A 15,085-nucleotide genomic window follows, 5' to 3' on the forward strand; every position below is an offset into this window, starting at 1 on the left:
TGATCTATAATGACCTTCGTCTATTATACACCCTCTGCTGACTGATCTATACTGACCCCCGTCTATTATACACCCTCTGTACTGATCTATACTGCCCCCGTCTATTATACACACTCCTCTGACTGATCTATACTGACCTCCGTCTATTATACACCCTCTGCTGACTCATCTATACTGACCCCCATCTATTATACACCCTCTGCTGACTGATCTATACTGACCTCCGTCGATTATACACCCTCTGTACTGATCTATACTGACCCCCGTCTATTATACACCCTCTGTACTGATCTATACTGCCCCCGTCTATTATACACCCTCCTCTGACTGATCTATACTGACCTCCGTCTATTATAACCCTCTGCTGACTGATCTATACTGACCTCCGTCGATTATACACCCTCTGTACTGATCTATACTGACCCCCGTCTATTATACACCCTCCTCTGACTGATCTATACTGACCCCCGTCTATTATACACCCTCTGCTGACTGATCTATACTGACCTCCGTCTATTATACACCCTCTGTTGACTGATCTATACTGACCCCCGTCGATTATACACCCTCTGCTGACTGATCTACACTGACCTCCGTCTATTGTACACCCTCTGTTGACTGATCTATACTGACCCCCGTCTATTATAAACCCTCTGCTGACTGATCTATACTGATCCCCTTCTATTATACACCCCCTGCTGACTGGATGTTTATTATATACCCTCTGCTGACTGATCTACACTGACCCCCGTCTATTATACACCCTCTGCTGACTGATCTACACTGACCCCCGTCTATTATACACCCTCTGCTGACTGATCTATACTGACCCTGTCTATTATATACCCTCTGCTGACTGATCTATACTGACCTCCGTCTATTGTACACCCTCTGTTGACTGATCTATACTGACCCCCGTCTATTATACACCCTCTGCTGACTGATCTATACTGCCCCCGTCTATTATAAACCCTCTGCTGACTGATCTATACTGATCCCCTTCTATTATACACCCCCTGCTGACTGGATGTTTATTATATACCCTCTGCTGACTGATCTATACTGACCCCCATCTATTATACACCCTCCTCTGATTGATCTATACTGATCCTCGTCTATTATACACCCTCCTCTGACTGATCTATACTGATCCTCGTCTATTATACACCCTGTGTTGACTGATCTATACTGACCCGTCTATTATATACCCTCTGCTGACTGATTTATACTGATCCTCGTCTATTATACACCCTCCTCTGACTGATCTATACTTATCCTCGTCTATTATACACCCTGTGTTGACTGATCTATACTGACCCGTCTATTATACACCCTCTGCTGACTGATCTATTCTGTCCCCCGTTTATTATACAACACCTGCTAACTGATCTATACTGACCCCCGTCTATTATACACCCTCTGTACTGATCTATACTGACCCCCGTCTATTATACACCCTCTGTACTGATCTATACTGACCCCCGTCTATTATACACCCTCCTCTGACTGATCTATACTGACCTCTGTCTATTATACACCCGTTGCTTACTGATCTATACTGACCCCCGTCTATTATACACCCTCTGTACTGATCTATACTGACCCCCGTCTATTATACACACTCCTCTGACTGATCTATACTGACCCCCGTCTATTATACACCCTCTGCTGACTGATCTATACTGACCCCCGTCTATTATTCATCCTCTGCTGACTGATCAATACTGACCCCCGTCTATTATACACCCTCTGTACTGATCTCTACTGACCCCCGTCTTTTATAAACCTTCTGTACTGATCTATACTGCCCCATCTATTATACACCTCTGCAGACTAATCTACACTGATGGAGTATGGGACTGTGTTAGCGCAGCGTCACCTTGTGGTTATAAGTTGCAGTTCAGCTTTTAATGATATTGCTATGTCTGTAATCTCTCACCTGAAATGTGCCAGTATTATTGTTAACTATTCGCCTCTTTCCTCATACAGAAGGATTACCCCTGTTTTTTTGGGGTAATCTTAGCCTATGTTCTAAGAGTGTATCCTGACTCACAGTTTGACTAACTCCACCTACAGCATCATTTGGGTACTGCAACTGAAACACAATTTGTTATATTGATAATTGTCAATATCAGTCTATTTGGGACTAATTGGGAAAAGGTTGAGATAAGCTATCTGCACACAGCTACCTCTGTGATCACCACATGGACCTCTATGTCCTTCCAGAGCCTGGTCCTTATGTGTTACTTTATAATGGAGGTTATATAATGACTCTTCCTCTGCATCATATTATAATGTGTCTGTAAACTGAAGCACACAGAAATATGTATAAACATCAGAGGAATAAGAGTATAATAGTAATTACGAATATATTGGAAGTGGATGAATCTCTGTCCGTATTGCTCCAATCTTCACCCTGACCCGTCCCAGCGCCGTCGGCTGTAGTAGAAACTAAATGTGCGGCTGACGGAGTGGAGACGCCTCTTGTAATATACCCCCCATAGGAGAAAATCTATCCAGGATTTCTGTATCATCATCTTCACCATCATCAGGACTATCAGAGAATACACTTATTTACATATCACATGGCTGCCTATATATATAACCACTTTAATAACGTGACTTATTGTCGTGTTACTATAATTATCTGCAATAGCACTTTAGTATCATTATCACGTTTACAGAGAGTGCGTATAAATGTTATTTTGAAACCCTTTCTGCGCGGTGTGATCACATCATAGCGTTGTAAAGCCGTGAGCTAATAAAGCCATATCTGTGGTGTGTAGCGCCAGCGTGATGTGTTAAAGACGCGGTCTAGAGGCGTCTGTTATATCACTATGTATCATGTGGCCACAAGCTCAAAGATCGGGGCAATATGGCCACAGACTCGTCCACGGTCACCGCTTCCAATGTGAGTGCATCCTTGTTTACCAGTAAGTTGGAGTTAGATCTGGTTCATGAATGAGATGGAAGACTGATGACTGCTAATAACTAATCATTACACAGTACGTGGTTTATACATTTCTGCTTTCTCCAAGTCCAGAACATGAGAGGCAGATGGGTGCCATGCCGGGTGGAAGTCGGGTGTTACATCGCAGGGCATAAAGATATCTCCATAAATGTGAGATGATTCCGTCCACTCTTACACAGGGGAGTTCTCACGCTTCTCTTTACATTGGATACATAATAAAATAATAAGAGGAGTCGGTGATATTTCAGCGCTTACAGAATCTAGTATCTGCCATAGGACCCTGGCATTGCAGCTGTGGGGAGCTGCAGACAGTTTCTCACCTCCGGCTTACAGAAGCTCCCTCTAGTAATCAGAGCATGCCTGCTGTCAAAGTAGCCAAAAGGAAGTCTGTGATTGGTTAGCAGAGGCTGAATCCTATTGGTTAGTATAACAGCAGCCTTGGACTGATCATAGGGAGCTTCAGTAACCCGACGAGGAGAGCAATTGTCTTCATGGACATGGATCAAACAAAATGTTGGTCTGGGGTCCCCAACTGCCGTGTTACGCCCCTGGTGATGGGTAAGGGTTACATATTATAGTAATTGACACTTATTTCCGCTGCTGCCTCGGGCTAAATCCATTTACTGCTACTACAGAATAATTGCAGTTTCTCACATGACGGTCAGACTGAAGTGGCCTCTAATTAATGACCGCTGGACTCACACCTGTCGCAGTGACTTAGAACATTAGTAAATTGATCCTCATATCTGTATGTACACTAATGATTTGACTAATTGTAAATTTTGTGCAGTTTTGTGCACACTGACCTGTACTTTAATGTATAGATAGGCCTATAAAATAAAGATTTATGTATTGAATGCAGCGATCAGTGTGTCATCCTTCAGGTACAGAGAACCAAGCTCGGGAGTCAGCAAGGGTCAATTATAGGCCGCAAAATCTGCGGATTCGCAATTAATCTTTATGCGCCTTCTTCTCTGATCGCCCATTTCAATGCACTTTGCGTTCTTTGGAAACACCACAGAATTTCAATCAGCTTCATTCGAGGTTGCCCGATGCTCTGGAAAATGCCCATGATAGAAACTAAATATCAAACCCAACCGACCTCCCCTTCATATAAATGTGCCCTCGTTATCTCATTTACATAATCTTGGCATTGCCCCTAATGTGGAGAAGTTGTGAGTCTACACTTACTAATGGCCCTCAGGACGTCACTGGTCTGACAATGCGCCCGCAGAGTGGAGACATCTTGTCCTTATAGTAACTTCATAAGGTCCTAATGCTGAGTTAGACACAATCAATTTACGGATATTTCTGGATATTTGCACTTTGCATGGCCAAGTGTCTGACACTTGCGTCTCCTTCAGACTGGAGAGGCGGAACATGGAAGGAACATAGACTGAGTACAGGAATGGCGTCATGCTCATACAGACCAGCTCAGAGACACCTGTCAGGAGATAGAGGGTAGGTGCCAATACACGCTGGCCGAGTGATGGAGCTCCAAGGGATGCTTGGATCATCTCACAGCCCCAGCTAAAAACCAGAGCTGTGTGACGCTGCTTGATGCAGGGTGATGCTGTGTGCTGCAGGGTGATACTGTGTGCTGTAGGGTGATGCTGTGTGGAGCAGTGTGATACTGTGTGCTGTAGGGTGATGCTGTGTGCTGCAGGGTGATACTGTGTGCTGTAGGGTGATGCTGTGTGCTGTAGGGTGATACTGTGTGCTGCAGGGTGATACTGTGTGCTGTAGGGTGATGCTGTGTGCTGTAGGGTGATGCTGTGTGCTGTAGGGTGATACTGTGTGCTGTAGGGTGATGCTGTGTGCTGTAGGGTGATACTGTGTGCTGTAGGGTGATGCTGTGTGCTGTAGGGTGATGCTGTGTGCTGTAGGGTGATACTGTGTGCTGTAGGGTGATACTGTGTGCTGTAGGGTGATACTGTGTGCTGTAGGGTGATGCTGTGTGCTGTAGGGTGATGCTGTGTGCTGTAGGGTGATACTGTGTGCTGTAGGGTGATACTGTGTGCTGTAGGGTGATGCTGTGTGACGCTGCTTGATGCAGGGTGATGCTGTGTGCTGCAGGGTGATGCTGTGTGCTGCAGGGTGATGCTGTGTGCTGTAGGGTGATGCTGTGTGCTGCAGGGTGATGCTGTGTGCTGCAGGGTGATACTGTGTGCTGTTGGGTGATACTGTGTGCTGTAGGGTGATGCTGTGTGCTGTAGGGTGATACTGTGTGCTGCAGGGTGATGCTGTGTGCTGTAGGGTGATGCTGTGTGCTGTAGGGTGATACTGTGTGCTGTAGGGTGACGCTGTGTGCTGTAGGGTGACGCTGCTTGATGCAGGGTGATACTGTGTGCTGCAGGGTGATGCTGTGTGCTGTAGGGTGATGCTGTGTGCTGCAGGGTGATGCTGTGTGCTGTAGGGTGATACTGTGTGCTGCAGGGTGATGCTGTGTGCTGCAGGGTGATACTGTGTGCTGTAGGGTGATGCTGTGTGCTGTAGGGTGATACTGTGTGCTGCAGGGTGATACTGTGTGCTGTAGGGTGATGCTGTGTGCTGTAGGGTGATGCTGTGTGCTGTAGGGTGATACTGTGTGCTGTAGGGTGATGCTGTGTGCTGTAGGGTGATGCTGTGTGCTGTAGGGTGATACTGTGTGCTGTAGGGTGATACTGTGTGCTGTAGGGTGATACTGTGTGCTGTAGGGTGATGCTGTGTGCTGTAGGGTGATGCTGTGTGCTGCAGGGTGATGCTGTGTGCTGTAGGGTGATGCTGTGTGCTGCAGGGTGATGCTGTGTGCTGTAGGGTGATGCTGTGTGCTGCAGGGTGATACTGTGTGCTGTAGGGTGATACTGTGTGCTGTAGGGTGATGCTGTGTGCTGTAGGGTGATGCTGTGTGCTGTAGGGTGATGCTGTGTGCTGTAGGGTGATACTGTGTGCTGTAGGGTGATGCTGTGTGCTGTAGGGTGATACTGTGTGCTGCAGGGTGATGCTGTGTGCTGTAGGGTGATACTGTGTGCTGCAGGGTGATGCTGTGTGCTGTAGGGTGATGCTGTGTGCTGTAGGGTGATGCTGTGTGACGCTGCTTGATGCAGGGTGATGCTGTGTGCTGCAGGGTGATACTGTGTGCTGCAGGGTGATACTGTGTGCTGCAGGGTGATACTGTGTGCTGTAGGGTGATACTGTGTGCTGCAGGGTGATGCTGTGTGCTGTAGGGTGATACTGTGTGCTGCAGGGTGATACTGTGTGCTGCAGGGTGATGCTGTGTGCTGTAGGGTGATGCTGTGTGCTGTAGGGTGATACTGTGTGCTGTAGGGTGATGCTGTGTGCTGCAGGGTGATGCTGTGTGCTGCAGGGTGATGCTGTGTGCTGTAGGGTGATGCTGTGTGATGCAGGGTGATGCTGTGTGCTGCAGGGTGATACTGTGTGCTGTAGGGTGATGCTGTGTGCTGTAGGGTGATACTGTGTGCTGCAGGGTGATGCTGTGTGGAGCAGTGTGAGCGGCAGCACTAAACTGAAGCCATAATCACAGGACCGCGCCATAAGATGTCATACCTGGCAGAAACTCCAACTTCTAACAGAAATACTTATTTTTCATTTAAAAGCAAAATTACAAATACATCACAGTACAGGAACAAGCAATAATGATAAATATATTAATAGACAGAAGTAGACACTAATACATCATATTGTGTCCTCCGTTCACTTCAATGCAGTTTATAATAGTCATAACAATGATTATATAATGATGCGTCCGCAGCGTAACAACCAGGAACAAGGGAGAGCAGATTGGGTGGTAAGTTTGCAAACAGATTGTATTATTGCAAAATCTATTGGTAATGTAATCACACGAGGACCGGCTCATCTGACATGCTAAGTCTTCTTTTCCTCAAGGACCAGTGTAACATAAATACTGTAACTTTTTGAAGGCAGATATAGAATACACCATTGGTTGTGAGTTTTAGATAACCCCACATTATAATTACAAGACATATATAACAAATAATAATAATAAAAATATATTCATAAAAAAGAATAACACAATATTGGGCAGCACAGTGGTTAGCATTGCAGCCTCACAGTGCTGGGGTCATGTGTTTTCTTATGGTCAGGGCCCTATCTGTTTGGAGTTTCTTCCTGTGTTGTCTTTGGGTGCTCCGGTTTCCTTCCTGAGGATATTAAACCTAGAATGCATACAATACTTCTTCACAGACCATGATCTCGGTATCTCCCACCTCCCTTTCATTCTCGTTCTCAGTGTTACTCCTATGAGACCATTTTCCACACTTCAACACAGTAGGAACACATTTGACACATAAACCAATTGCTAAGATGACACCCAGTATAAGGAGAAGGAGCTTACCTACACTAGCAACCATTTCCTGTACCCCTCCCCCAGACCAGAGAACCATTTCACAGGGTTCAACCACGAGAACCAACCCGCCACCTTTTCCCCGACCTCATATAACGAAGAATTGTGGTTCCTTTGAAATTCCCATTTCAGTTGCAGAATTTCATCCATTTTCCGGTCTATAACCTCTTTGGGGTCATCCGTATTATTAGTAATGTACGTGTAACACTTGACACCAAACTGGGTGGCCAGTGTCACACAGTACCCACCAGTAATAGAGGTGATATAATTTAGTACCAGTCTATGTTGCACCATCTCCTTCTTGTACGCTTGTAGCTCCCTTCCAGTATACCTGAAAGTGTCATCATACATCTCGGTGATATTATCTATTAATTTAGCTAGGTCTTGGATATATTTAAAGTTTAATGTTCCCCGAGCGGTCCTGGTGAGATCTAGGGCTACCATAACTTGGAAACCAGCAGTTTTATTAATCAATTTTGTAGCTATGGGTTCCTCACCAGGAATCATATTTCTCTTGCCACGGTGTTCATACTGTGTGTGTGTGTGTGTGTGTGTGTGTGTGTGTGTGTGTGTGTGTATGTATGGTGGGGATGTAGTCCTGTGAATATCTACCATTTCTTCATGAGTAATAGTCATGATTTCAGGAACCAGTTTACCTAAGAAACACAAGCCCTTGGAACTCGGAGTCACCCAGGAATAAGCTTTTCTCCCACAAAGTACACATCATCAGGGAGAACATAAGGAACGGTATGCCCATTAATTATATCGCATAAGGTTTTGACAAAACTACCCATGCCTAGTGCCCCCTTTTGTTCGAGACACGTGTCAGCATGGATGACATTCTTACAATTACCTATAGAGACCTTTCCAATGGCTACTTTCTTATGTTTAGTTACACGCCCTAATTTGTGGTGTCCATCAACAGTCCTGCTTATTGGTGACCTTGTACGTCTCCCTCCAATATGAGTGTGGGCGAGCCATTGTCTGATCTGATAGGTCAGCTTCCCAATTCTCCAGACGCTTTTCATGAGAGATGTTTAGGCACAGTAAAGATCTGTCTATGGAGTATTGTCAAAGCGTCAGACTAGGGGACCTAGTGTTATTGTACTTCCCGTCTATGGGCCTCCCTGTCCTTAATTCTAGTACCTCGGAGATGTTTAGTGGGAACGGCACTAGTCCTATATTATGCTGTCCCTGAGGCACGTGTGAGCACACCCAGTAGTCAGTCTGGTTTAGAACCTTACCCACTATGGAGTGATAATCCTCCAGAGGATGTCCGCCCACGTCCAGATCACCAGTGGACTGGCATCGCTGGATGCATTTCTCTTCAACTAGGGAGTCACAGAACTTGCAGATACAATACTCATCAGACAATAGCCCCTCACACTGTCTCCGAGTTCCCGAGCTAGCAGACCTCTTCATAACCCCTGGACCAAGCTTGATAATGGGCTGCTCTGGGTATTCTAGTAACTTTTCCTCTATATCCATTTCATCGGTATCACTACCAGAACCTTCCTCTGTCCTCCATTCTCCTTCGCAAAAATAGGGTGTCCTATAAAAAGTAAAAACAAGAAAAATCCTGGAACAAAAGAAAAACAAAAATCGCCACTCCATTGCTGGAAAGATAGTCGTGAGGCAACGTCTCTGGCTCAGGTGTTTTGACTGCAGGCTTTAGATCTCCCGGAACAGGTTTACAAGTGACAGATCGGTGTCATCAGTCTCAGTATTTCGCACTTTCTTCGGGTTACTGACTTTCCTGCAGTGGGTAGAATGGACCCAAGTGCCTCTCTCTGTAACCTTCAGTGATGTAGTACTGGTCAGCAACACTTGGTACGGGCCTTCCCAATGGTCTGTTAAACAACCTGAGCGTAAGAAATTGCGGATCATAACATAGTCTCCAGGTTCAACATCATGACAGTTTGTTTCTGGCATACCAGGTGACAGCATTTTTAGTTTTTGTTGTTGCTTTAGCTGTCTGCTCATTTTTATAAGATATTGTACAGTCACTTCATTATTATACTTTAAGTCGTCTTGCGGACTCACGATCAAATGAGGTTGTCGTCCGAACAGTATCTCAAAGGGGGACAGATTAAGAGGAGGTCTAGGAGTGGTTCGGATGCTATGGAGGACTAGTGGCAAAGCCTCAGGCCACGCCAACCCAGTTTCAGCCATTATCTTACCAAGCTTGTTCTTAATAGTACCATTTACTCTTTCCACCTTACCACTGGCTTGTGGTCGTTAAGGGGTGTGAAGTCTGCTACTGATTCCCATGAGTTTACACATGTTTTGGAAGATATCACCAGTAAAGTGGGTACCCCTATCACTTTCTATGATTCTAGGGATACCGAACCTACATACAAAATCTTGTACAATTTTCTTTGCAGTGAACACAGCAGTATTAGTGGCTGCCGGATATGCTTCTACCCAACCAGAAAGCACATCAATACACACTAACACATACTTTAGATTCCTGCACGGTGGTAATTGGATATAGTCAATTTGTATTACCTGAAAAGGTCCATCTGTAGGAGGGATGTGTGATGGCTCAGTTGGAATAGTTTTCCCGACATTTTACCTCAAACAAGTAAGACATGACATTGCCTTCTTACCAGCCTGAGAGGAAAATCCAGGAGCACACCAGTATGCTCTCACCAGTTTGCACATACCTTCTTTACCCAGTTGAGTCAGGCCGTGTGCTGCTTCAGCCAGGCTTGGATAGTACGTTCGGGGAGCTACAGGCTTACCTTGTCCATCCCTCCAGAGTCCTGAGGACTCTTGACCACATCCGTTCGCCTTCCAGACCGCCTTTTCCTGCAGGGAACACAAATCTTGCATTTCAATTAATTTCTGCATGTCTAATGTCTGAAAAACCATCATAATCTCAGTCGATACAGTCATAGGTTGCCCTGCCGCCCATTTAGCAGCTTCGTCTGCCCTGTTTTTGCCCAATGACACCGGTTCTTCTTCAGAGGTATGGGCTTTACACTTTATGACGGGTACTGTCCTGGGTAACTGTATCGCTGTCAGAAGTCCTTTTATGTGTTGTGAATGTGCCACTGGCGTGCCTGCTGCTGTCGTAAAGTTTCTAAGACGCCAAAGGGCCCCAAAATCGTGCACTACCCCGAAGGTGTACCTAGAGTCAGTATATATATAAGCTGATTTACCTTTTGCCAAATCACACGCTCTCCTTAATGCTACTAGTTCCGCCACCTGGGCTGAGTGAGGTGGGCCAAGGGGTTCAGCTTTTACCACATCCTGATCGTCTACCACAGCGTAACCAGTACATAGCTCTCCTGTCTCTGTCTGTCTATGACAACTCCCGTCTGTATAAAACGTAAAATCTACATTTTCTAAGGGGGTGTCACGTATGTCGGGCCTTGCAGTAAAGGTCTGATTCAGGTGTTCCATACAGTCATGCGTATCAGTACTCTTGCCTAACTCATCATCAACCAGGGTCTACTCACCTCCCACCCTTTGTGTCTCTAGAGACACATATGGAAGGTATGTAGCTGGATTTAAGGTGCTACATCGTTTGATGGTGATGTTTAAGGGTGCCATCAGGGCTAGTTCCCACTTTGTGAATCTAGCTGAAGAAACATGTCTGGTTTGAGCTGAATTTAACAGAGCTGATACAGCATGGGGTGTATAGACAGTTGAATTATGTCCTAATACTACGTCCTCGCTCTTACCAGAAGAGCAGTTGCTGGTACACTTTTGAGACATGTTGGGAGTGATCTTGCCACAGTGTCCAATTGTGCACTGTAGTATGCTACCGGTCTGTTAGCGTCACCATGTTTCTGTGTGAGGACACTTGCTGCACAACCATCAGCTTCCGTACAGTATAGCTCAAAAGGCTTTTCATAATCAGGTATTCCCAATGCAGGTGCTCTTGTCAGACTATCTTTAAGATTAAAGAACGCTTGCTCTGAATCCTCTGTGTGTACGACACATTCTGGTTTTGAGGAAGAGACTAGCTCCTGCAATGGTAATGCCAGAATAGAAAAACCTGGGATCCAGGATCTACAGTATCCACACATCCCCAAGAAGGTATGAATCTGCTTCTGGCTCTGCGGCAGAGTCATGTGTTGTATGGCCTCAATTCTGTCGGTTGTCAGGTGTCTTAGCCCCTGGGTGGGACAGTGTCCTAAGTATTTGACCTTAGTCTGACATGGCTGTAATTTGTCCTTTGCCACCTTGTGCCCTGTTTGCGAGAGATGAAGCAACAGCAATTTAGTATCATGTAAACATGACATAAAAGAATCAGAGCACAACAACAAATCGTCCACATATTGAATTAGAACAGACCCATTGCTAGGCTGTAAAGTTTGTAAACTGTCATGTAAGGCTTGAGAGAAAATACGGAGGCTGTCAATGAACCCCTGGGGCAGTCTGGTCCATGTATATTGCACCCCCCGGTAGGAGAATGCAAAAAGGTATTGGCAGTCAGGGTGAAGAGGGACTGAGAAGATAGCAGAACATAGATCAATGACAGTGAAATGACTGGCAGACGGTGGAATCTGCATGAGGATGACAGCTGGATTCGGCACTACGGGGAATTGGCTCTCAACAACTTTGTTAATTCCCCTTAAGTCCTGGACTAATCTATAGCCCCTCCCCCCACTCTTCTTCACAGGGAAAATGGGACTATTTGTTGTGCTAGATTTACGAATTAAAATCCCTTGTTGCACCTCCGGTTTTAATGGATACTGTGGGATTTTTGGAGCTATCCTACCACTTTTTAGATTTACCATCACAGGAGCTACATTTGCCATCAATCCAGTGTCCTGTCCATCTCTGGTCCATAGGGAACCCGTTATTTCCAGCAGCATCCCCTTTACATGAGATGGACTTTGTTCTATAATGGTAGAGTGCACCATAAACCTTGGGGGAGTGTCCAATATATCCTGTACCTCATGCGCATCCTTCTCTGGTATATCTAAAAACACACCATCTGGGGTACAGTATATGACACATCCCATTTTACATAACAAGTCTCTCCCTAGCAAGTTAGTAGGAGCTGCTGCAGCTAAGAGAAATGAATGCTTAGTATGGAGAGGCCCGATAGTAACTTCTGTGGGTTTAGTTAAAGGATAATGTAACACTCTTCCCGTTACCCCCATAGCTGGAATAGTCTTACTGGTCACCTGTAGATTAAAAGGAGAGGTTATCACAGATCGGGCCGCCCCTGTATCTACAAGAAAAGTGTGTTTCCTACCAGCTATGTCAACTATCATTGTTGGTTCTTCTCCAAGACTCTCTGTTAACCTCACTGGCTGTAGACTACAGGTATGACCTGACCCCTAGCACTGACTATCGCTTTCCCGCACAGCATTTGCTGCTATGACGTGCGCGGGCAGGCGTTAGTCTTCTAGTCTATGTGAATTCCTCTTTGGAGGATATTTATGTGACCCACCCCTCTGTGTATTGAATCTTTCCTTTTTACAATCTCTCATGAAATGTCCTTCTTCGTTATAGTTGAAACACCTGATTATTTTATGTTTCTTATGTGGGTTGTATGCTGGTGGTCGTGTATGCACTCCCTCTAGAGCCTGTATACTCACCGTCATTAACCTATCACTTTTCTCTTCCTTGTTCCTAAAAAGGTTTTTGTCGTGCTCCACAGCAGACTCCCTAAGAGAATCTACTGTGACGCCTCTCCAATTAGGTAATGTGGTTTGTACTCTCGTCTTTAGATTTTCCCTAAGGCCATCCATTAATACTCCTACAGCTACCTCTCTGTGATGTGGGTCCTCCCCTATGTTTGATATCCCAGTGAACCGTGTTATCGCTGTCAGAGCTCTAGCGAAGTAATCTGCTGCTGTTTCACTATCTTTCTGTTTAATGGTGAAAATTTTACTCCAATTCACTACTACTGGAAAAAAGATGGCTAAGTGTTTGACAATTTGTCCTATATTCTCTTGATTCACCTCATCTGTCAAGGTGTCGTCTTCCTCTAATGAACAATCTTTAATACATTTTTGTATGTTAGTATTGGGAGGAAGACACACCCTCAACACTACACGCCAATCCTTATTGGTTGGTTTGTTTGCATTTCCTAAGTCTTTAACAAACTTCTGACACTTAGCCAACTCTTTTCTAGGATCTGGGAGTTCAGTCATAATGGAACGTAATTCTGATCTAGTCCAGGGACAATGCATTGTAACTTTTCTTAAAGGAACTACACCATCCTTATCCGCCTGCCCATTGGGAACTGATATTGTGTGGACTGGATATGTACCCACTGGTTCACTGTCTTCAGAAGTATCTACAGGATTTGCTATTTCAGTACTTTGGATGTTATCCCTCCTAGTGGTCACACTACTCTCACCTATCTAAGCCCCCCTTTCCATACTTACGCTGAACCTCTAGCATATTAACAGCATGGGCAATGGCTGAAATTACAGTGGGTTCATCTTCTTCATCAGAAACACTTGTTTTAAACTGACTTAAAACAGGATATAACTTAGCAAATTCCTTTTTTTCATTTTTAATAACGGCTGTACTTACTCCCCCCGCCACATACGGTGGCGGGGCGCGCTTGCGCTGAGTTCTCCATGCTTCTTAACGGATACTTGTGCTTTTTGCCACGCCTACTTCCGCTGTACATTCGCTGCTCTGCCACGTGTTGCCTTCCATTTGCCACAATTTGAAACAATCATTATGTTTATTTCTCACTTTTGTTGACTTAATCAACCACACATGATCTTTTACATTATTTAGTACCTCTGAATTAAAACTCCCTATTGTTGGGAAAGGCCTAACACAATCCTTGGTCATCTTGACCCACGTGACGCAATACACCGTTGCGTATGCACCATATTTCTTACACATAAGAATTCTCGCTGAACCAATAGGCCCTTCCTTAGGCAGTACACTGACCATCTCTAGCGTATGCTTAGCACCCATGTTGAACAGTACTAATATCTATGTGGACCACAAATATACCGCAATACTTCCACAAACACTTTCAACCCTGTTGCTACAATCAATCTAGCGCTAGAGATCTCTAATGGCCGTGGACGTATTTCCGCTAGCCGCATCCACTCACTTCTTCTCGCACCCAGCGAGGACCCCAAACACAAAAATATAACTGTGGGCCCCAGGGCTATCAGCTCCTCGATACCCCGGCTCTACCTCAAAATCTGTTGAGTTTATTATCGCTGGTAGCACAAAGTCGATACAATCAACCCGCCTTTCTAGTATAATTCCTCCAAGCTGCACTCCCAATTCACACTCACGGTTGTCCTTACCGTGTGGTCAGATAGCACCGACTACTAATACTAATTATCAGTAAACCTTGTGATCTATTGGGCGCGCTTGGCGAAAACCTCCTAGTTTTCGCCTTCGGTATATCTGCCTAATATACCGTTCACCAGTTGGGTACCTGCCTCGTCAGACAGCAACTGACACTCTATTCAACAATAAATCACGACTTTAGTGTATTGAATTCACAAAAACACACAACATACACCTTTTCTGCGCAGAAAATCAACAAAATTCCCAACAATAGTAATAACGTTTCAGAGGCTTTCACAAGTGATTATATTATGCGTATATAACAACTATAAAAACGATTGTTTAACCACGTGGAAAATCTACCGGAAGTTCACATACGCAAAGCAGGAAGTACACATACGCAAAGCACTGTAATACATAAAACGCAATATGACAATAAAAAGAAACAGTTTTCTCTTTTGTCCCTAGATTTAAGTTAGCGCACCGTAGATATTGCAAAAACAGACATTCGGTTT

Source organism: Mixophyes fleayi, chromosome 3, assembly GCF_038048845.1.
Source record: "Mixophyes fleayi isolate aMixFle1 chromosome 3, aMixFle1.hap1, whole genome shotgun sequence".
Classification (NCBI taxonomy): Eukaryota; Metazoa; Chordata; class Amphibia; order Anura; family Limnodynastidae; genus Mixophyes; species Mixophyes fleayi.